This window comes from Ziziphus jujuba, chromosome 11, assembly GCF_031755915.1.
Source record: "Ziziphus jujuba cultivar Dongzao chromosome 11, ASM3175591v1".
Classification (NCBI taxonomy): Eukaryota; Viridiplantae; Streptophyta; class Magnoliopsida; order Rosales; family Rhamnaceae; genus Ziziphus; species Ziziphus jujuba.
Window position 1 is genome coordinate 3,439,894 of NC_083389.1, and position 23,538 is coordinate 3,463,431.

Consider the following 23,538-nt stretch of genomic DNA (forward strand, 5'->3'; position numbering starts at 1 on the left):
GGTTTCTAACCGCAGGTTGGTTAGGGGTTGAGGTCAATTCCATTAGAACTTGAACTTAATTAAGATCCGGGCTAATATAATACGGGTTTAGGAGCAGGTCGTCCTAGGTTCGTATCAACTAGAAAAAAATAAAATATTGTAAATTTAAATAAAAAAATAAGGACTTGTGTTGGATTGGCACTACATAGCTAATCGATATATAGACAAATAAGGGATGTAGATGTAAGAAAAAAGTAATTAAGAAAAAAAAAGTAGAAAAAAGCTCGAATTTAGTCAATCAAACAATATAAGTAAAAGAAAAAAGCTCAATCCCTGTTTTTATTTGGTCATAGAAATCCAACTAACCCTCATTACCCTTAATGGTAATACCCAAAATCGATAGTAAGAATAACAAATTAAAAGAGAATATCAGATAAAAGACTTTACAGACCTCTCTACAAGTGGTCTCCACCTTCATTATTTATATATTTCTTATATATTTCATTTTGACATATTTCATTAATTTTTCATTAATTGACTACCATTTGGTATTAAGGGTAAGTTTTGTAAAAACCCTCGCTTTCTTTGAAGTATCATGAATTGTTCCTGTAGGCTGAGCGCCTTTTTCAAGGAAATATAGAATAGCAGGAACATTTAAATAAGTTTGATTCTTTATCGGGTCATAAAAACCCACTTTTTGAAGATCTCTTCCTTCTCTTATGGATCGAACATCAATTGCAATGATTCAATAAATGGCTCATTGGGATAGATGAACAATACCCCCCCAAGAAACATATACGAAGTTTTCTCCTAGTACAACTCAAGAAAATTGGAAATTATATCTATGTATAGAATGAGAAGGTCAAATATATCCATAAAATCATCAAATCAACTAGACTATGATTTAAATACTTATTCTTTCCCCCACCAAAAAAATTATTCATATTTACACTTTGCACTCTCATAACTCAGGTTGGATAACTCTCAAATAACTCAAGGAAACCTTTTAAGCATTTCATTTATTGAGTGGTCTCTAACCCCCCTTTTGTCTGTCTCTTTTAGAATCTCTTTTGATTCTGCACTTTGATCTAGTTGTTGAGACAATCGAAAATGGTATTTCCTTGTTCCAGGATCCTTTATCTTTGTGTTGAATCATTGGGTTTAGACATTACTCCAGTGATCTTGAATCATATCAAAATGGCAGCAACATACCATTTTTTTTATGATTTCTTTCTATCAAATAATCATACGACTAAGTGATTCTTGTGTAATACACTTTTGATTTGATCGAAAAGGTTTTGCCAATTCCAAAAAATTTGACTTTTGAATTTGAAACTTGCTTGACTTGGATCCTTTCGATTTATATATGGAAAACATATTTACAAATATATTTATGAAGTTGTCCCAATTTATTGATTCATACTAACCCTAGATTCTTGCCTTCGAGAAATAGATCAATGCTTTTTATTCAAGCTCCATCATGTACGATTTACATCACCCAAACAAAAAAAAAACTGAGAGTTCTATTGAAACAAAAGAAATGATGTCGAGTCAAGAGCACTTTCATTCCTCTATAATTCTTGTCTAATAAAAAATGGTGGATGTAAGAATCCATAATGGATCGTGTCCTTCAAGTCCCACGTTGCTTTCTACCACATCATTTTAAACAAAGTTTTACCATAACATTCCTTTAGTTTGGAACCAGTATGTAATTGATTCAATTATGGAATCATGAATAGTCATTGGCTCGGTCGGTACATAGTAATCTATACTTTTTCTTTCTATATGAAATATGAATGGCTACGTTCTAACGAATTCTCAGAACGAATTCAATTTAATCCCCAACACCCAATACATATATTTATTTTAACATATATTTTATTTCATTATTTATTTATTTAATATAATGAAATATAAATACCACGAATAGCACGAATCAAATAAAAAATTTCTTTTAGAATCTGCACCATCAAGTAACTTGATAGTGATAGGATAAATTTACCAATTCACACTTCTTAGAGTACTATGAACTCATAAGAAATCATCAAAAAGATTTTAGTGATTAAAAATTTTCCGAACTCGAGATCATTATTTGAATAACATTTAAAGTAAGGACCACATTTTAGCATCCTAAGAGAAATCCATATTTGAATTAAACCATCAACGATTAAAAAACTAGATAGCTAAAAAATCCAATTTATTTTTTTAGTGAACTAGTGGATAAAGACTAGTCTAAGGTAAGGTTGTTGTTTTTTCATACTGATTTCTAAAATTGGAATCAAAATAACAATAATACCCCTATACAGATAGACAAAAAAATTGTCACTGAAAGGAATTATAGATATTTTATGTTAAATATTTAACATTTAGGGACCATAAATGGATCCAATTATATCTACGTATAATTTGAACATGATTCAATTTGTGAAAAAGATATGATTCAGAGAAGAATTATTAAGAATACTAATAAAAATTTTACAATCCAATATTATACTCTTAAACATAAATGTATTTTATTTTAAAAGACAATCTTTTTTCTGATATATAGCATTATATATATTACAATGCTATAATGGGTTAGGCATGCTCTAGGATGGAAGGATTTGAACCTCTAAATAGTGGGACTAAAACCCGTTGCCTTACCACTTGGCCACGCCCCATTTCTATTCGAACCTAATGAACACTAATATTGATATTGGTTGTTCGTCAACTCCAGTACAAATATCTATAAAATATATAAATTGTTGCTAGAATTTTAATATGTGTTGATATAGAATTAAATTGAATTTATTGATCATTACATAGAGTTCAATTAAGATATTGTATGAAAGTATGATTTATTCTATTCTCTTTTGATTTGAGAATTTAAGGATTTCTCATTGGGGAAGTTCAAATCAAAGAAGGTTTTTGGGGTCTATCTTATTTAGTTTTATTCATTTTCCCTTCCATTAATAACTAAACTTATTAATAACTCAATCAAAATAATAAAATTATCTTCAATAACAAAAATAACAAAATATCTGCCCTTTATTCAAATGTTTTTTTCTTCGCTAAATTACCAGAGGCCTACACTTTTTTGAATCCAATCGTAAAAGTTATGCCAGTAATACCTGCGCTATTTTTTCTCTTAGCCTTTGTTTGGCATGCTGCTGTAAGTTTTCAATGAGATCTTTAATAACATCCTAGCCAAATTCATGATTGATTTGAAAAAAATAAAATGAAAATTCTAACATAATGCTTTGTAAGATTAGATAGGTTTTATAGTATGAACTCTTGATTCCAAGATTGAAATTTTTGTACAGCCACAAGAAATTTGGATCAACCCATTTCCTTATTATGACCTTTTTTCCATTGAAAGGCCTTATTGGAGTACTCACAATGTCAAATTGTGGGTATGAAAGAAAATTTTTGGTAATGAAAAACTCCACTTATCCACTTATATTATAAATATTACAAATTTCTATTTGAAAAAAAAACTTTATTTCTTGGTGTCAAAATACAAAATAAAGAGTAGGGTATGCGGTCTAAAATAAAATAGCAAATCTATTCTCTTTTTTCCCTAAAAAGAATTTTGGAGATTGTGTAATGCTTACTCTCAAACTATTTGTTTACATGGTAGTAATATTCTTTGTTTCGCTCTTTATCTTTGGATTCCCATCTAACGACCTAGGGTGTAATCTTGGTAGTAATATTCTTTGTTTCTTCCTTGATTTTAAAACGTTCTTAGCTTCGTAGGATATTATCTATTCCACACTGAACTCGCAAGAAATTTGAAAGAAAAGAACAAGACATCGATGAAAACAGAAAGAGAGGGATTCAAACCCTCGATAAGAAAAACCTATACAACGGATTAGCAATCTGATGCTTTCGTCCACTAAGCCATCTCTTCCCCAATTGAAAGGAGGTAATTACTATGTTACCTCACAAAAATAAGGCTTGAAAAAAGCCCTTCTTCTTTTTTTTTTAGTGTTTTTTATATTTTTTATTATTTATTATTTTATTATATATAATATATATGCAATAGTTTATATAATAGATACGGAATTATAATAATAAAGAATCAAATTCCATTTAGACCATTTAGATAAAATAAATGCATTTATATTATATAATTAGATTATACAAAATGTCTGCATATATGTTATATATAATTCTATAATCATATAACATATGTATAAAGATATAACATATATGTATAAAGAAAAGACTTTAAAGTGATATCAACAATCCAATCTACAATAGTCCAATATATAAATCCACTATAAATGAAATAAATATAAAAAATCCAATATAAATCAAATCTAAAAATGGAATCTATATTTGTTAATATGTTTAACATAGATTTTTTAGATTTTTTGAATAGATTTATATAATTAATATATGTTTAATAGATATATTCGGTATTTTATATAATATATAAGTAGAAAAAATAATATATAAAAAGAGAAAAGAAAAAATAGAAATAATGAGAAAAATATATATATATTAATAATAACAATAATAAAAAAACTTCTTTGAGTTCATCCGAAAGGGCCCTTTATTTCCATGGTTTGGCCTGGTCAGTACCTATATATCTAATATATATTTATATATTTTGATATGTATTAAAATATCAAATTTCTAAGAAATATGTTTTATAGAAATATAAAAAAAATGAATATAATTAACGTTGTGCATAGTTGAACAAGCAATTCCAAAATTCTTTCACATATTCGTTTCGTCCGAATAATAAATGTGAACAGAAGATAAGTATAAAAAAAATTGGAATGCAAAGTGTCCATGGTCTAATGGATAGGACAGAGGTCTTCTAAACCTTTGGTATTGGTTCAAATCCTATTGGACACAATTTATTTCCATATATTTTTAGATTTCCAAGTCAAGAAAGATCTTTTAAATAATTTGAATAAGAGGTGTTCTTATACACTTAGAACTTGTAATATAAGTATAATCTAGTTTATATATGATTTCCATTTATATATTATTTCCATATATTTTGCATGTACTATATATGTAAATATATTATATATTTAATCTATGTTAATATATGTATATAATTATTATGTATTTAATATTAATATTACAATATAGAAATGTAATATATTATTATTTCTATATTATTATAGAAAATAATTACAACGAAAAACAAAAACTTTTATATTTTATAATTTTTTTATATTTTATTTTAAAATAATTAAAATAATTATTAATTATACAATAGAAAAAGTATATAATTTAATTATTATTATTAAAATTAGTATTAAATTTTAAAATTAATATTAAATTAAGATTTAATTAATATTGAATTAAGAGTGATAAATATTAAAAGTGATCAATTTCTTTTCTTTGTACTTGTTCCTGAAGTAGAAAACATTCCAGCTGTTCCTAAATAGCTACTTTCAAAAAGGCTTCAGCTTCCTCAGTAAATGTCTTGGTAGAAGCTATGATTTCTTGGAATTGAGTTTTATTCATTTTTAAGTAAGTACGTAACTCAACGAGAAATTTCCTTACCTGCCCAATTTCTAGTAAATCTAGATAACCACTTGATACAAACCTAGGACGACCTGCTCCTAAACCTGTATTATATTAGCCCGGATCTTTAATTAAGTTCAAGTTCTAATTGAATGGACCTCAACCCCTAACCAACCTGTGGTTAGAAACCTTGGTATAATGTAGACGCCACAATAGGGGATGGAAAACCTATTGATAAGTCAAGCTAAAACAACCAATTCTCTAATGGTGTTTTAGGTGTTCTCAAAGAACAAAGAGATAATTAATCTCACAAGTATTTTCTTAGTCAACTCAAAGTTGTATTATTATTGAAAAATAAGCCTTTAAATAGGCTTGAAAGAAACAAAACAAACCCTAAAAAATTAATTCAAAATCGGACTCCTATAGGAATTAGGAAACTTGACCGAATTCTAATATGTCCTAAACTAAGTTTCCTAAACTAAAATTGATTAATTAATTCCTTTATTTTGAATTAGGAATTAATTAATTTACAATGAAAATAATAAAATAATAAATTTCCTAAACTTATTTGTCCAGAAAATAAATAAATAAAAACTAAAAAGTAATGGTAGTTTCCTAAAACAAAAAGTAGAATAAAATTAGGAAACTATAATACTAGCTTTTTGACTAGTTTGACTTTGACCAATTTTTGACCTCTTTGAGCTTCAAATCAGCTTCTAGATGCTTTTTAGGATGCCAAATAATCTGAATATGAAATCCCACACGTTGCCCATGCTTGGAAAAATAAGAAAAGGCTAATACAGTAAAATACAGTAAAGCCAGCAAGCAATACAGCAAATTCGGCCAAATTGTTGATGCTGTCCATACAAGCCCTTTTTGATTGCATTTGAGGCTGCTTTAACTTGATTCCATGACCTCTTAGGCATATGTATTGAATTCATAAAGCATTGGAACCATTTCAAGCTTCCCGGACTCAAAAAATGTACCAAAACCGTCATCCGGGTCCGTATCGGCTTCCACCATTTGGATGCTTAGAATAGGCTTTGTATCTTCAAGTATGGAAAAAGTCTGCTGAGATTGATTACCCCCTGTATAAATACTCCCAGGTTTTCCTTAAATCTCTTAATTTGAGCTTTTGTGATTGGCCTAGTCTTCATCCGTGTCGAGTCAGCACCCCAGCGGGTTATCGGTTGAGCGGGCTCGGGCGGAATCACATCATTCCCGTCATCTTGAAAAGGATTTGTCCTCAAATCAAGATCATCACCTGCATCATAATGAGTTAAATCAGCAACATTAAATGCAGCACTCATGTTATACTCACCCGATAAATCAAGCTTGTAGGCATTCTTGTTATTGGGCTCCAAAACTTGAAAAAGTCCATCCATAGGCGGCATGAGCTTTAACCTTATTTGTTCATGAAATCTTTCCTTTCGTAAGTGCAACCAAACCAATTCTCCTGGGTCAAACACTATTACAACAAAATCTAGAAATACATGCTCGTTATGGTAAAAATTACACTTTTTAAAGTTAGCAAACAATATTTCCCAAATTTTCAAATTACCACTATGTAAAGCTCTCAACAATGCAGATAAAGTTCTATTTACTACTTCGGTTCATCCATCAGTTTGTGGATGACAAGTAGTTGAAAATAAAAGCTTAGTACCTAATTTAGCCCACAATGTTTTCCAAAAATAACTTAAGAACTTAGCATCCCTATCCGACACAATAGTTCTTGGCATTCCATGCAATCTCACAATTTCCTTGAAAAATAAATTAGCAATATTGGATGCATCATCAGTTTTGTTACATGCAATAAAATGTGCCATCTTAGAAAACCTATCTACTACAACAAATATTGAATCGTTACCTGTCCTTGACCTAGGCAACCCAAGAATAAAATCCATAGACAAATCTACCCAAGGATAGGTAGGGATCGGCAAAGGCTTATACAATCCATGCGGTTTCAATGTTGATTTTGTTTTTCGGCACTTTAAACATCTTTCACAAATTCTGTCAACATCTCTCCTCATGTTAGGCTAATAAAAATGTTCTTGCAGCAAGGATAAAGTTTTTAAAACACCAAAATGACCCATTAAACCACCCCCATGTCCTTCCCGAACCAATAATTCCCTAATACTACAATTAGGCACACAAAGTTTGTTTTCCTTAAACAAATATCCCTCAAATATGTAAAATTTATTAAATCCATGTTTCAAACAGGTTTTAAAAATTTCTCCAAAGTCACTATCATGCTCATAAAGTTCTTTCAATTGTTCAAATCCAAGTAATCTAGCATCTAAGGTAGAAAAGAGCACATACCTTCGGGATAATGCATCCGCAACCACATTTTCCTTACCTTTTTTGTAGCGGATCACATATGGAAATGTTTCAATAAATTCAATCCACTTAGCATGCCTTTGGTTGAGCTTTCCTTGACCCTTGATATGCTTCAAAGACTCATGATCCGTATGAATCACAAACTCCTTTGGCATGAGATAATGCTGCCACATCTCCAAAGCCCTCACCAAAGCATACATCTCCTTGTCATAAGTCCGGTAGTTTAGGGCAGCTCCACTTAATTTTTCACTAAAGTAGGCTATGGGTCTTCCTTCTTGCATTAAGACAGCTCCAATACCTACACCTGAAGCATCACACTCAATTTCAAAAGTCTTAGAAAAATTTGGCAAAACTAACAAAGGTGCATTACATAATTTTTCTTTCAACAAATTAAAAGATTTTTCTTGTACTTCCCCCCATTTGAAACCAACATTCTTCCTGACAACTTCATTCAATGGTGCTGCTATGGTACTAAAATCCTTGACAAATCTTCTGTAAAAGCTTGCCAAGCCATGAAAACTCCTCACTTGGGTGATAGAAGTAGGAACCGGCCACTCTTGAATTGCTTTCACCTTAGCTTGGTCAACTTTGATTCCTGCAGCACTTACTACAAAACCTAGAAACACAAGCTCTTCTTTGGAAAATTCACATTTTTTAATGTTAGCAAACAATCTTTCCTTTCTATGAACTTGCAAAACTTGCCTAAGTTGATCCACATGGTCATCCAAATTTCGGCTATATATTAGAATGTCATCAAAATAAACAGCCACAAATTTTCCAATAAATGGACGCATTACATGATTCATAAGCTTCATGAAGGTACTAGGTGCATTGGATAATCCAAAAGGCATAACTAACCATTCATACAGCCCATATTTAGTTTTGAAAGCGGTTTTCCATTCATCACCTTCTTTCATCCTAATTTGGTGATAACCACTCCTAAGATCAATATTTGTGAACATGCAAGCACCATGCAACTCATCAAGCATATCATCTAATCTAGGAATGGGATGTCTATATTTGATGGTAATGTTATTTATAGCCCTGCAATCAACACACATTCTCCAAGAACCATCCTTTTTAGGTACCAACAAAACAGGAACAGCACATGGGCTTAAACTCTCACGAATGTATCCTTTATCAAGCAAATCACTTACCTGTTTTTGCAGCTCCTTTGTTTCTTCGGGATTGCTCCTATAACCTGGTCTATTTGGTATGGCAGCCCCTGGAACAAAGTCAATTTGATGTTCTATCCCTCGAATAGGTGGTAGTCCACTTGGAATCTCATTTGGGAAGACATCTCCAAATTCCTTCAAAAGAGAAATCATTGAACTTGGCAATTCAAGTTCTTCAAAGTTAGTTTGATCATTAAAATAATTTTCTTTGTAAAGCATGACCAGCAAAGGTTTCTTACATTGAATAACCTTATTAATATCTCCTAAACTCAAATAAAAATTGCTACTTAACCTTTCCTTTCTTTCTTTTTCTTTTTTTCCCTTGGATTGGAGCAAATCGTCGGATTTCTCTTCCTTCTCCAAGCTTGCGGGTTTGCCACTTCCTTTTCCCTCTCTTTCGGCTTTCCCTTGATCTTTCCACTCAATATGAACCTTAGAAACCTTACCTTGGTCAGCAACCTCAATCTTACCTTCTTGAAAGGATGGTGAAGCCGTTGGTGCCATACTTGCTTTTTCCTTGAGCTTTTCGGCTTCTCTCCTTTGTTGCATTTGTAATTGGTCTTTGTAAACCTCTTTGGGAGATAATGGTTCCAGCTTGACCTTCTTCCCTTTAAACCTGAAAACAATACTATTTTTCTTGACCAAAATGAGTAGCATCTTTATCAAATTGCCATGGTCTACCTAATAGTATATGTCCAGCAATCATGGGTACAATATCACATAAAACTACATCCTCATATCTACCTATATTAAATTTTACTTTGGCTTGTTTCTTTACTTTCATCTCACCACTATCATTAAGCCATTGTAATCTATAAGGTTCTGGATGTTTAATTGTTTTCAAGCCTAATTTATCAACTACAAGATTACTTATCACATTAGTACAACTCCCACTATCTATAATCATGCTACAAATTTTACCTTGTATTTCGCAGGGAGTGTGGAAGATGTTTTCTCTTTGTATCTGCTCTTCATCTTTGTAGACAGCAAGTACTCTCCTTGAAACCAAGCTCAACTCGGCATTAGATGTATCTACATGTTCGGCTTCATCTTCATTGCAATCCTCCTCTTGCTCGGTTTCAGCCCCGCTTTCTTCACTCGCAGATTCCAGCTCACCATCTCCCTTTAATACCATGATTCTTCTATTTGGGCATTGGCTGGCTATGTGTCCTCTTCCTTGGCACTTAAAACAAATTATTTCTCTGGATTTTTGAGGTTTAGGATCAGATTTTATCTCACCTTTAAGTGCTTGGACAGATTCGGTCTTGACCTCCCTTCTTGGCCGGTATGTAGTTTCTTCTCCTAATTTCGGCTTCAACTTGTTTTCATAAGTGGAATTGTTTTTCCAGCCACTTGAACTTGTCCTTCCACTGCTAGAAACTCCTCCTAACCATGTACTAACACCCCTCCTCTTGAATTGGTTCTCAAGCTTAATGGCTACATGCAACATCTCCTCCAATTCCAAGTATTGTTGTAATTCAAGTTGGTTGGCAATGTCTCGGTTTAACCCTCCAAGAAATCTTGCCATGGTTGCCTCCCTATCCTCATTCATATTCAGCCTCATCATTAACATCTCCATCTCTTTGTAATAATCCTCCACGGACCTACTTCCTTGAGACAAAGATTGAAGCCTTTGATGCAGCAACCTATGGTAATGGGATGGCACAAACCGCTTCCTCATGGCTCCTTTCATTTGTCGCCATGTTGTAATTAAGTCATCACCAACTCTCCTTCGGGTGCTTTGCTCATTTGTCCACCATTGGAGTGCATAATGGCCAAACTCCATTGCTGCCAACTTCACCTTCTTACCTTCCGAATAGTTGTGGCAGTCAAAGATCATCTCCATTTTTTCTTCCCACTCCAAATAAGCTTCGGGATCGCTTTTACCCATAAAAGGTGGGATATTAACCTTGATATTTCCCAAATCATCATCTGTATCTTCCCTCCTATATCTCCCATGGCCAGCTCTATCTTCGACAGCAAAGGTTTCGTCCATACCTTCCTCAAAGTCGCCGTCGAATGGCTCCTCATCAAATTCCTCCCTCGGCCTCTCGCGACCTCCTCGTCCTCGGACTCGTCCTCCATGGAATTCTTGCCTATTTCTTGTATTCGGCCTTCCTTGTGAGGCTTCTCGTCTTCCCACTCTTTGATTCACATGCTCAACTTGAGCACTAACCCGCTGTATTGATTCCAAGACAGCTCTCATATCCACTTGGTCTTCACTCCCGGTAGCTCGGTCATTGCCATGGAATGCTACGGACTCTTCCTCATTGATCCTCAAGGGTGGATCCCCTCTTCTTATTCTAGAATCTGCCATGTTAGTAAAATAATGCAAAAATAAAATAAATCCTCACAATATTCACTCCCTCACTTGTTTGCACACTAGTTTTGGCTTTTACCCTCTGTTAAGCTCTCACACTCTTGCCTTTTTCCACTCAATGAATTATCTCAAAGTTCTAATTAAAACACCCACAAAACAGCAATTAGATCACTAGTATGTTTTAATTAAACTTATCAACAAAGCAGTAGCAAAAAGTAGGCAATACCGAAAGAATCCAACAAATCCTAATTTTTCGGCTTTCTAGACAAGAAAACACAAAATAATGGGAAAACATTGGAATTTTTTAAAACTGCACCAGATGGTAGTAGATTATGAGTTCAAGAATAAAATTCCAGAAAAAGAAATTCAAATACGAACAAGAATCAAAGAGAACAAAATTATAGAAAAGTGTTGGTTGTTGTTCTTTGTAATTCAAGTTTTGTATCAATTCCTTTAACTAATTTTAATCCAAAAAATTTAAGCACCCAAAATCCAAATATCCAGCAGCAAAAATAATTTCCCAGCAACTCAAATATTGAATAAATAATCAAAAAACCAGCAGCTCCAACAAATTTCCAGCAAACAAATCAAACTCCAGCAAACCGAAATATTTTTCTTTTTTTCTTTTTTTTTTTTTTAATTTGGCTTTACCTCTTCTTTTTTTTTTTTCTTGTTTTTTTTACTCACAGAACATAAACAACTGCAGTAGCAAGAATAATTACCAAAATTGCAATTCCAACTCCAAAACAAACACCAAGCCCGCGACCTCCAAATAAACACAAATGTGCAGTTTTTTTTTTTTTTTTTTTTTAATGTTGCCGCAAACTCTTTTTTTTTTTTTTTTAATATATGAATGAAAATTTATAAGACTAAAACAGCAAAGGAAAATCAACAAAAACCAAAATTATCAAGAATAATGATAAAAGACAACCAACAAATTAGGAAACAAAAATACGATAAAACTAGGAAACCTAATTCAACTAGGAATGAATTTTTATTTTTTTTTAAATGCAGAACGTGTATAGGATGGATGCAACCTTAACCTAATGCTAAAATTGCAAAATAACACAAAAACAAATAAGGAAAATAAAGATAGATCAAACCTGAACAAAATTTAGCTCTGATACCAAATGATACGAACCTAGGACGACCTGCCCCTAAACCCGTATTATATTAGCCTGGATCTTTAATTAAGTTCAAGTTCTAATTGAATGGACCTCAACCCCTAACCAACCTATGGTTAGAAACCTTGGTATAATGTAGACGCCACAATAGGGGATGGAAAACCTATTGATAAGTCAAGCTAAAACAACCAATTCTCTAATGGTGTTTTAGGTGTTCTCAAAGAACAAAGAGATAATTAATCTCACAAGTATTTTCTTAATCAAATCAAAGTTGTATTATTATTGAAAAATAAGCCTTTAAATAGGCTTGAAAGAAACAAAACAAACCCTAAAAAATTAATTCAAAACCGGACTCCTATAGGAATTAGGAAACTTGACAGAATTCTAATATGTCCTAAACTAAGTTTCCTAAACTAAAATTGATTAATTAATTCCTTTATTTTGAATTAGGAATTAATTAATTTACAATGAAAATAATAAAATAATTACTTTCCTAAACGTATTTGTCCAGAAAAATAAATAAATAAAAACTAAAAAGTAATGGTAGTTTCCTAAAACAAAAAGTAGAATAAAATTAGCAAACTATAATACTAGCTTTTTGACTAATTTGACTTTGACCAATCTTTGACCTCTTTGAGCTTCAAATCAGCTTCTAGATGATTTTTAGGATGCCAAATAATCTGAATATGAAGTCCCACACGTTTCCCATGCTTGGAAAAATAAGAAAAGGCTAATACAGTAAAATATAATAAAGCCAGCAAGTAATACAGCAAATTCGGCCAAATTGTTGATGCTGTCCGTACAAGCCCTTTTTGATTGCATTTGAGGCTGCTTTAACTTGATTCCATGACCTCTTAGGCATATGTATTGAACTCATAAAGCATTGGAACCATTTCATGCTTCCCGGACTCAAAAAATGTACCAAAACCGTCACCCGGGTCCGTATCGGCTTCCACCATTTGGATGCTTAGAATAGGCTTTGTATATTCAAGTATGGACAAAGTATGCTGAGATTGATTACCCCCTGTATAAATACTCCCAGGTTTTCCTTAAATCTCTTAATTTGAGCTCTTGTGATTGGCCTAGTCTTCATCCGTGTCGAGTCAGCACCCCAGCGGGTTATCAGTTGAGCGGGCTCGGGCGGAATCGCATCACCACTGATTCCAGTATAAATAGTCATTATCTATTATTCCACCGTGAGAGAGGCTGATGGAGATTGTTTGAGCAACTCAAGTAATCGTTGACCACTTGTGATGTGATTTCGCCCGAGGCCGCTCAACCGATAACCCACTTGGGTGCTGACTTGACACGGATGAAGACTAGGCCAATCAAAAAAGCTCAAATTAAGAGATTTAAGGGAAACCTGGGAGTATTTATACAGAGGGTAATCAATCTCAACAGAGCTTGTCCATACTTGAAGATACAAAGCCTATTCGAAGCATCCAAGTGGTTGAAGTCGATATGGACCCGGGTGACGGTTTTGGTACATTTTTGGAGTCTGGGAAGCATGAAATGGTTCCAATGATTTATGGGTTCAGTACATATGCCTAAGAGGTCATGGATTCAAGTTAAAGCAGCCTCAAATGCAATGAAAAAGGGCTTGTACGGACAGCATTAACAATTTGGCCGAATTTGCTGTATTGCTTGCTGGCTTTACTGTATTTTACTGTATTGGCCTTTTCTTATTTTTCCAAGCATAGGCAACGTGTGGGCCTTCATATTCAGTTTATTTGGCATCCTAAAAAGCATCTAGAAGCTGATTTGGAGCTCAATTTGATCAAAGATTGGTCAAAGTCAACTTAGTCAAAAAGCTAGTATTATAGTTTCGTAATTTGATTCTACTTTTTGTTCTAGGAAATTACCATTACTTTTCAGTTTTTATTTATTTATTTTCTGAAAAAATAAGTTTAGGAAAGTTATTATTTTATTATTTTCATTGTAAATTAATTAATTCCTAATTCAAAATAAAGGAATTAATTAATTCAAATTAGATTAGGAAAGGAGTGAGAATTTTGGCCACCATAGAACTCTTTATTGTGTGGCCTGTTTTACCTAGGGTTTTTAGGGTTGACTTTGTTTCCTTCAAAGCCTATTTAAAGGCTTATTTTTCAATATGAATACAACTTTGATTTGATTAAGAAAATACTTGTGAGATTAATTATCTCTTTGTTCTTTGAGAACACCTAAAACACCATTAGAGAATTGGTTGTTTTAGCTTGACTTATCAATAGGTTTTCCATCCCCTATTGTGGCGTCCACATTATACCAAGGTTTCTAACCACAGGTTGGTTAGGGGTTGAGGTCAATTCCATTAGAACTTGAACTTAATTAAGATCCGGGCTAATATAATACGGGTTTAGGAGCAGGTCATCCTAGGTTCGTATCATTTGGTATCAGAGCTAAATTTTGTTCAGGTTTGATCTATCTTTATTTGCTTTATTTATTTTTGTGTTATTCTGCAATTTTAGCATTATCCATCCTATACACATTCAGCATCTTAAAAAAAAAAAAAAATAAAATTCATTCCTAGTTGAATTAGGTTTCCTAGTTTTATCGTATCAATAATCATACTACAAATCTTACCTTGAATTTCACATCGGGTGTGGAAGATGTTCTCTCTTTGAATTTCATCCTCATCTTTGTATGCAGCAAGTACTCTCCTAGAAAGCAAGTTTAATTCAGCATTGGATGCTTTCAAGGTTTTGGGTTCATCCTCCAAGTCCTCCTCCTCTTGCTTGGCTTTATCCTCACTTTCTTCACTTTCCGATTCTAGCTCGTCATTGCCCTTTAACACCATGATTCTTCTATTCGGGCATTGGCTATCAATGTATCCTCCTCCCTGGCACTTAAAACACACAACATCATGAGTTCTAGAAGGTTTAGGATCTAATTTTACCTCATTCTTTGGTGATTGGACAGATTTGGTTCTAGTCTCCTTCCTTGGCCAGTTTGAACTTTCTTCTTTGACTTTCGGCTTTAGCTTGCTTTCATAGATGGGATTGTTCCTCCAGCCACTTGAATTGGACCTTCCATTGTTGGAAACACCTCCAAACCATGATCTTACACCCCGCCTCTTGAATTGGTGCTCTAATTTAATAGCCACATGCAACATCTCCTCCAATTCCACATATTGTTGCAATTCTAGTCGATTGGCTATTTCACGATTCAAACCACCAAGAAACCTTGCCATGGTTGCTTCCCTATCTTCATTCAAGTTCAATCTCTTCATAAGCATCTCCATCTCCTTGTAATAATCCTCCACGGATCCATGTCCTTGAGATAAAGATTGAAGTCTTTGATGCAGCAACCTATGATAGTGTGATGGTACGAATCGCTTCTGCATGGCTCCTTTCATTTGTCGCCATGTAGTAATCAAGTCATCACCAACTCTCCTTCGGGTGTTTTGCTCATTGGTCCACCATTGGAGTGGGAAGAAAAGATGGAGATGATATTTGACCGCCATAATTATTCAGAGGCTAAGAAGGTGAAATTGGCAGCAATGGAGTTTGGCCATTAGCCTCTTAATTTGAGCTCTTGTGATTGGCCTAGTCTTCATTCGTGTCGAGTCAGCACCCCAGCGGGTTATCCGTTGAGCGACCTCGGGCGGAATCACATCACTAGTTCTCCATTGTATTCTTTTCTTAAATACTCATATTGACAATAGTGTATCGAATAAATATAATTTGATCATGGATAAATGGATCTATTTTTCTCCATGCCATAGATTTGATTTCATTCAAGGAATGGGTTCATTGGATTTTTTATAATACAAGAAGTTTTTTTTTTTTTTTTTTTGCATGATACAATTTGTTTTGCCGTTTCAAATTCAATGTTGTAATTACGCTGTGCAATTCAACCTCTTCAGTTATTTTATTGGGATTCTAATTGTATCTACACATTCTAATTGTTTTATCCGGGTTGCTAACTCAATGGTAGAGTACTCAGCTTTTGAGTATGGCTAGCATCTTTTACACAATTGAATGAAGCAACAGATTCGTCCATACCATAGGTAGAACTTGTAAGACGGTGACTGATCTTGAAAGGAATGAATGGAAAAAGTAGCATGTAGTATCAATGGAGAATTCTGAGAATATTTTATTCTTTCTAGATATGTCCAAAATCTTATTTAAATTGTTTTAATTCTATATGTGGCGGAAAAAAAGAAATTAGAAAATCAGTTTCAAGTCGGATTGAGTGAATAAATGGACAGAGCCCAACTGTGGCCCTAGTTATAGGAAACAAATTGTAATGAGCTTTTGGTCTTCATTTTTGAATGATTATCCGAATGATTACCCAAACTAATTAGACATTAAAAATATATTAGTGCTTGACGTGGGAAAGGCTTTTCCATGAGGGATTATCCATTTTATGAGTCCTACCTATTAGGTATTCTCTATTATGAAGTGGAGATAAATGTGTAGAAGAAGGTAGTATATTGATAAAGAGTTTTTTTTTTTTTTTTCCAAAATCAAAAGAGTGATTGGATTGTAAAAATAAAGGATTTCTAAACATCTTGTTATCTTAGACTGAACATAAATGACTTAGATGGAAAAAGAGAGGATAGAAAGTTTGCCGATGGTCTTACCTTTTTTCCGAGGTATCTATTTTTTTTGTACTATAATACCTTGTTTTGACTGTATCATACTATGTATCATTTGATAACCCAATAAACCCTTTATCTCCAGTTCAAATCAAATTTCAAATGGAAGAATTTCAAGGATATTTCAAACTAGATAGATCTCAACAACACGATCTCCTATATCCACTTATCTTTGGGGAGTATATTTATGCATTTGCTCATGATCATGGTTTAAATGGATCGAGTTTGCTAGAAAATGTAGGTTATGACCATAAATCTAGTTTACTAACTATAAAATGTTTAATTACTCGAATGTATCATCAGAATCATTTGATTATGTCTGCTAATAATTCTGACCAAAATAAATGTTTTGGGTGCAACAAGAATTTGTACTCTCAAATGATATCCGAGGGATTTGCAGTCACTGTGGAAATTCCATTTTCCTTATGCTTCCTACGATTAGTTTTTTTGAGGCCAAAAATCATAAAATATTCTAATTTATGATCAATTCATGCAATATTTCCATTTTTAGAGGACAAATTCCCACATTTAAATTATGTATTTGATGTACTTATACCCTACTTGATGCGAATCCGCCCAAGCCCACACAACCGACAACCCGTTGAGGTGCTGACCAAATACAGATGAAGACCGGGCCAATCATTAGGGTTCAAGCTAAGACGTTTAGGGACAACATTGCTACCTTTATCTATGGGATAATTCATTCTCAAGAGGGCTTGTCCATATCCAAAGATCCAAGACCTGTTTTGGGCATACAAGTGGTGGAAGCCAATACGGACCCGGGTAGCAGTTTTTGTGCATTTATGGATTTCGGGCAGCGGGAAATAGAGTCAAATCTTCTTGAATTCACTTGATATCACTAAGAAGTCGTTGAAACTATATATATATATAAAAATGGTGGAATTCCCACATATGAAATTAAGCACAATTTTGTAAAGAAATAGCCCACTTGTTTCTTGAGAAGAGATAGGAAACATGCTCAATATCATTTGATTGAATAGTTAACCCATGTTTTTGTTGTTTGAATAAACCTTCCACTTTAGCTAGTATTTTTTTTTAACGAAAAGCAAACATGAGATAACAAATCCAGCCTTTCATTAATATTCGAATAGCTGTCCCGAATTCAAGTTGATTATGCTTCTCCTCTTCCTCAGAGAAAGATGATCAAACAATTCCCAATGATGGTTCTTACGGATCGGATCATCCATAGAATATACAAAAAGAAACTCTAAATATTTGATATCTTTCTATTTAAATGAGATCTCAATTCCAGTGACAGTTTCATTAGATATCTTACAACTAGAAGCCTTTTTTTTTTTTGATCCAGTTCCTCCACCACCATGAACCCCAGTTAGATTCAAGCATGATACACATTTTAGTTATTGGGAGAAGCCAAGTACTTTCTTTCAAATCCAGGAAATAGCTCTCAGAGATCTTTTTTCCTTTTGGAAGATACAGGAATTCAAGCATGATACACTTTTTAGTTATTGGGAGAAGCCAAGTACTTTCTTTCAAATCCAGGAAATAGCTCTCAGAGATCTTTTTTCCTTTTGGAAGATACAGGAGCGAAATAATAAACCTATTGATATTGGAAGGCCCAAAAGATTCTTCCAATGTATAATTTCTAGGTCCAATGAAATTCATAGGTATAGGAAGAAGCCCTGTCAAATAGAGATTTTTTCTTTTGACCATCGTTCAATTGTTTATACAATATATAAGGACCGCTACTACAAATAGTACTGCACCCTTGATCGTGAAAAATCGATTGCTTGTTGAATCCTGTAAATGTGAACTGTGTGAGAGTAGGATACTCCAAATTTGGGAGTCCAATAGTTTTATAAAATGTTTTTGATGGAAAAAATGTGAACGAAAGATCCCACTGAATTGAATTGGGTCCATGAATCTAAGAAATAATGAGAATTCTTGATCTTTCTCAATATCTCTCTTAATTCGAATATCCAGGATTTAAATTGATGTCCTTTCATTGAGTCCTCCTAAATTGCATTGATTTATCCTAAAGATTTCATTTGAATTGGAATTTGGTTATTCATCATGTATGAGGATCCCTGCTAAGCATCCATGGCTGAATGGTTAAAGCGCCCAACTCAATTCCTATTGGATTCATGCTAATGGGACCCTCCAATAAAATAAATCTATTGAATTGACTCTATATCAATGGAATTTCATCATCCATACATAACAAATTGGTGTGGTATATTCATATCATAGCATATGAATAGCAAGAACTAGCATTCTTATTGAGACTAGAACTCATAGGGAAGAAAATAGATTTATGGATGGAATCAAGTATGCAGTATTTATAGACACAAGTATTCGGTTATTGTTGAAAATCAATATACTTCTAATGTTGAATCACGATCAACTAGGATAGAAATAAAGCATTGGGTTGAACTCTTCTTTGGTGTCAAGGTAATAGCTATGAAGACTCACTGACTACCGAGAAAGGGTAGAAGAGTGGGACCTATTACGGGACATACAATGCATTATAGACTAATGATCATTACACTTCAGCCGGGTTACTTTATTCCACCTGTTAGAAAGAAAAGAACTTAAATCAAAATACTTAATAGCATGGTGATACATTTATACAAAACTTCTACCCCGAGCATATGCAAAGGAGCCGTAGACAGCATCATTATGGTAAAGGTCGTAATGCCAGAGGAATCATTACCGCAGGGCATAGAAGGGGTGGTCATAAGCATCTACATCGTAAAATCGATTTTTGATGAAATTAAAAAGACATATATGGTAGAATCGTAACTCTAGAATACGATCCTAATTGAAATGCATACATTTGTCTCATACACTTTGGGGATCATAAGAAAAGATATATTTACATCCCAGAGGGGCTATAATTAGAGATACCATTGTTTTCGGTACAGAAGTTCCTATAAAAATGGGAAATGCCCTACCTTTGAGTGCGGTTTGAACTATTGATTTACGTAATTGGAAGTAACCAATTAGGTTTCCGATGAAACCTATAAATCGATCACTGATCCAATTTGAGTACATCTATAGGATAGACCTCAACCAAAAACTGAAGAGTCATGGTAGCAAGTGATTAAGTTCAGTAGTTCCTCGTTTAAAATTATTGATTCTAGAGATATAGTAATATGGAGAAGATAAAACTGTTTCAAGCACCAACAAAACCAGAAGCGCCCTTTGTTTCAAAGAGAGGAGGATGGGTTATTCACATTTCATTTTATGGTCAGAGGCGAATTGAAAGCTAAGCAGTGGTAATTCTAAGGATTATCGAGGGGAAAAATAGAGAATTCTCCTACGTTACCTGTAATATGTGGAAGTATCGACATAATTTCATAGAGTCATTTGGTCTGAATGCTTACATGAAGAACATGAGCCAAATGAAGGAATGGGAAGACCTAGGATAACATGAGTGATTCGATAGATTTTCATCCCTATATATCCACTCATGTGATACTTCATTATATGATATATATAAGAATTATACAATATATATAAGATCCATCTATATAGATATCATCATCTACATCTAGAAAGCCGTATACTTTGGAAGAAGCTTGTACAGTTTGGGAAGGGGTTTTGATTGATCAAAAAGAAGAATTTACTTCAACCGATATGCCCTTAGGCGCAGCCATACATAACATAGAAATCACACTTGGAAAGGTTGGACAATTAGCTAGAACAGCAAGTACTGTAGTGAAACTGATTGCGAAAAAGGGGAAATCGGCCACATTAAAATTACCTTCTAGGGATGTCTATTTGATACGCAAAAACTACTTAGCAAGAATCGGACAAGTGGGGAATTTTAGGGTGAACAAAAAAGTTTGGGTAGAGCCAGATCGAAATGTTGGTTAGGTAAGCATCCCGTAGTTATGAACCCGTTAGACCATCCCCATAGGGGTGGTGAAGGGAGGGCCCCAGTTGGTAGAAAAAAACGTGCAACCCCTTGGGGTTATCCTACACTTGGAAGAAGAAGTGAAAAAAGGAATAAATATAGTAATAATTTGATTCTTCATCGCCATAGTAAACAGAATTTGTTTCTTTGTCTTTAGAAAAAAGAAAAAGAAAAATAGGAGTAATTAATTGTGACACGTTCACTGAAAAAAAAAATCATTTTGTAGTGAATCATTTACTAAGAAAAATAAATATGCTTAACACAAAAGCAGAAAAAGAAATAATAGCCACTTGGTCCCGTTTAGTTGATACTTCAATTTAAATTTTTAAAATTTTTCTTTATTTAGTTAATATCTATATTATATTTAGTTAATATATATAGTATATATAGTTAACTATTTTACTATTTTTAATATTTTTCTATTTTTAGTTTAAATATATATATATATATATATATGAGTGAACAACGGGAACTAAACTCGCGCATGATGGATTCACAATCCACTGCCTTGATCCACTTGGCTACATCCCACCCTATTACAAATTACAAGCAAATAGGTCAATTTACACCATTTATCATATTTTTTTTCATTCTCCAAACTAAAAGAAGAAAAAATGGAATTGAAACCTTTAAATTGAAATGTAAAATAAAAAAAATGGAAAGAGGATATCGAAAATAAAAATTTATACATAACGAAAGTATGGGTATGTTTAAGTAAAGATGAAGTAAAGAAAAAAATTTAAGTAAAAAAACTCCTAAAGAAGCAATACCAAACTTCTTGCTAGAATAAGAAATTGATTATTGCTCCTTTATGTTCAATCACTCAGTATACACTAATACCAATGTCTCATCTGTTTATAGACAAAACTTCGACCGCAGCTAGATCTACAAGGAAGTTATGAGCATTACGCTCATGCATAACTTCCATACCCAAGTTAGCACGGCTGATAATATCAGCCCAGGTATTAATTACACGACCTTGACTATCAACTATAGATTGGTTGAAATTGAAGCCATTTAAGTTAAAAGCCATAGTACTAATACCTAAAGCAGTGAACCAAATACCGACTACAGGTCAAGCATCTAGGAAGAAGTACAAAGAATGAGAGTTGTTGAAACTAGCATATTGGAAGATCAATCGTCTAAAATAACCACGAGCAGCTATGATATTGTAGGTTTCTTCTTCTTGACCGAATCTGTAACCTTCATTAGCAGATTCATTTTCTGTGGTTTCCCTTATCAAACCAGAAGTTACCAAGGAACAATGCATAGCACTGAATTGGGAGCCCTGAATACACCAGCTACGCCTAACATGTGAAATGGGTGCATAAGGATGTTGTGCTCAGCTTGAAATACAATCATGAAGTAGAAAGTACCAGAGATTCCTAGAGGCATACCGTCGATAAAGCTTCCTTGACCAATTGGATGGATCAAGAAAACAACAGTAGCAGTTGCAACAGGAGTTGAATATGCACTAGCAATCCAAGGGCGCAGACCTAGACGGAAACTAAGTTCCCACTCATGACCCATATAACAAGCTACACCAAGTGAAAAGTGTAGAAGAATTAGCTCATAAGGACCACCATTGTATAACCATTCATCAATGGAAGTTGCTTCCCATATCAGGTAAAAATGCAAACCTATCACTGAAGAAGTAGGAATAATGGCACTGGAAATAATATTGTTTCCATAAGTAGAGATTCAAAAATAGTTTCACGAATACAGTCAATATCTACTGGAAGGGCAGCAATGAAAGCGATAATAAATATAGAAGTTGCGGTCAATAAGGTAAGGATCATCAAAACACCAAACCATCCAATGTAAAGACGGTTTTCAGTGCTGGTTATCCAATTACAGCAGCGATCCCATAGGCTTCTGCTTTCGTATCTCTCTAAAATTGCAGTCATGGTAAAATCTTGGTTTATTTGATTATAAATCATCAGGGACTCCCAAGCACATGAATTTTCTATAAATAGATAATCGAGGGCTTGTTATTCAACAATATAACATGACTTACATACCCATGTCAACCAATATTCAACATCCATAGATATATTGAGGTTTTTATCTATCTAGATTCATCCATGTTTTTTAGTAAACTGAATAAATAAATTGAATAAAAATAAATAAATTACAAAATTTGGATTAAAATTCAGATTTAATTTACTTCATAGAATTAGAAAATAAAAAATAGGTAAAAATCTCTCCCCAAACCGTGGTTGCATTTTTCATTGCACACGGCTTTCCCTATGTATACATCTAAATCCAGCTCCTTCCCTAGACAAGCCTCTAAGAAAGTTGAATATTCAGTTGGTCAACCTTTACTCTTACTGCATGAACATTTCATAATAGACGACTAAATAAATTTTTTGTTATCTCTTCAGCATTTAAGGATAATTTCCACTTCCATGGTCGAACAGCCAATCATTCATGATTGACTAGATCATTGATGCAAACAAAATCCAAATATGAAATTCGCCCTCTATATAACCTTCAAAATGTTGAATAAGTTCTTGGAAAAATCAGAGAAAGAACCTTTTCTTTCAGCGTAAAGAACTTTTCCAATAATTCTGAGCCTAATCTTTAAAAAAAAAAACCTCGTGTAGTACTTTTGTGTTTACGAGTCAAAGTTTTAA

General features: G+C 33.4%; 1 non-coding gene and 2 pseudogenes across 1 annotated transcript; 2 read left to right on the forward strand and 1 right to left on the reverse strand.

Annotated features, from left to right (window-relative positions):
- Window positions 1-4,752: 4,752 nt before the first annotated feature.
- Window positions 4,753-4,824, forward strand: TRNAR-UCU (transfer RNA arginine (anticodon UCU)). The gene has a single exon. It is a non-coding gene; the product is annotated as a tRNA-Arg (tRNA).
- A 14,772-nt stretch (window positions 4,825-19,596) lies between these two features.
- LOC125419377 (large ribosomal subunit protein uL2cz/uL2cy-like) lies at window positions 19,597-21,059 on the forward strand (annotated as a pseudogene).
- A 690-nt stretch (window positions 21,060-21,749) lies between these two features.
- LOC132799930 (photosystem II protein D1-like) lies at window positions 21,750-22,809 on the reverse strand (annotated as a pseudogene).
- Between the last annotated feature and the right edge of the window lie 729 nt (window positions 22,810-23,538).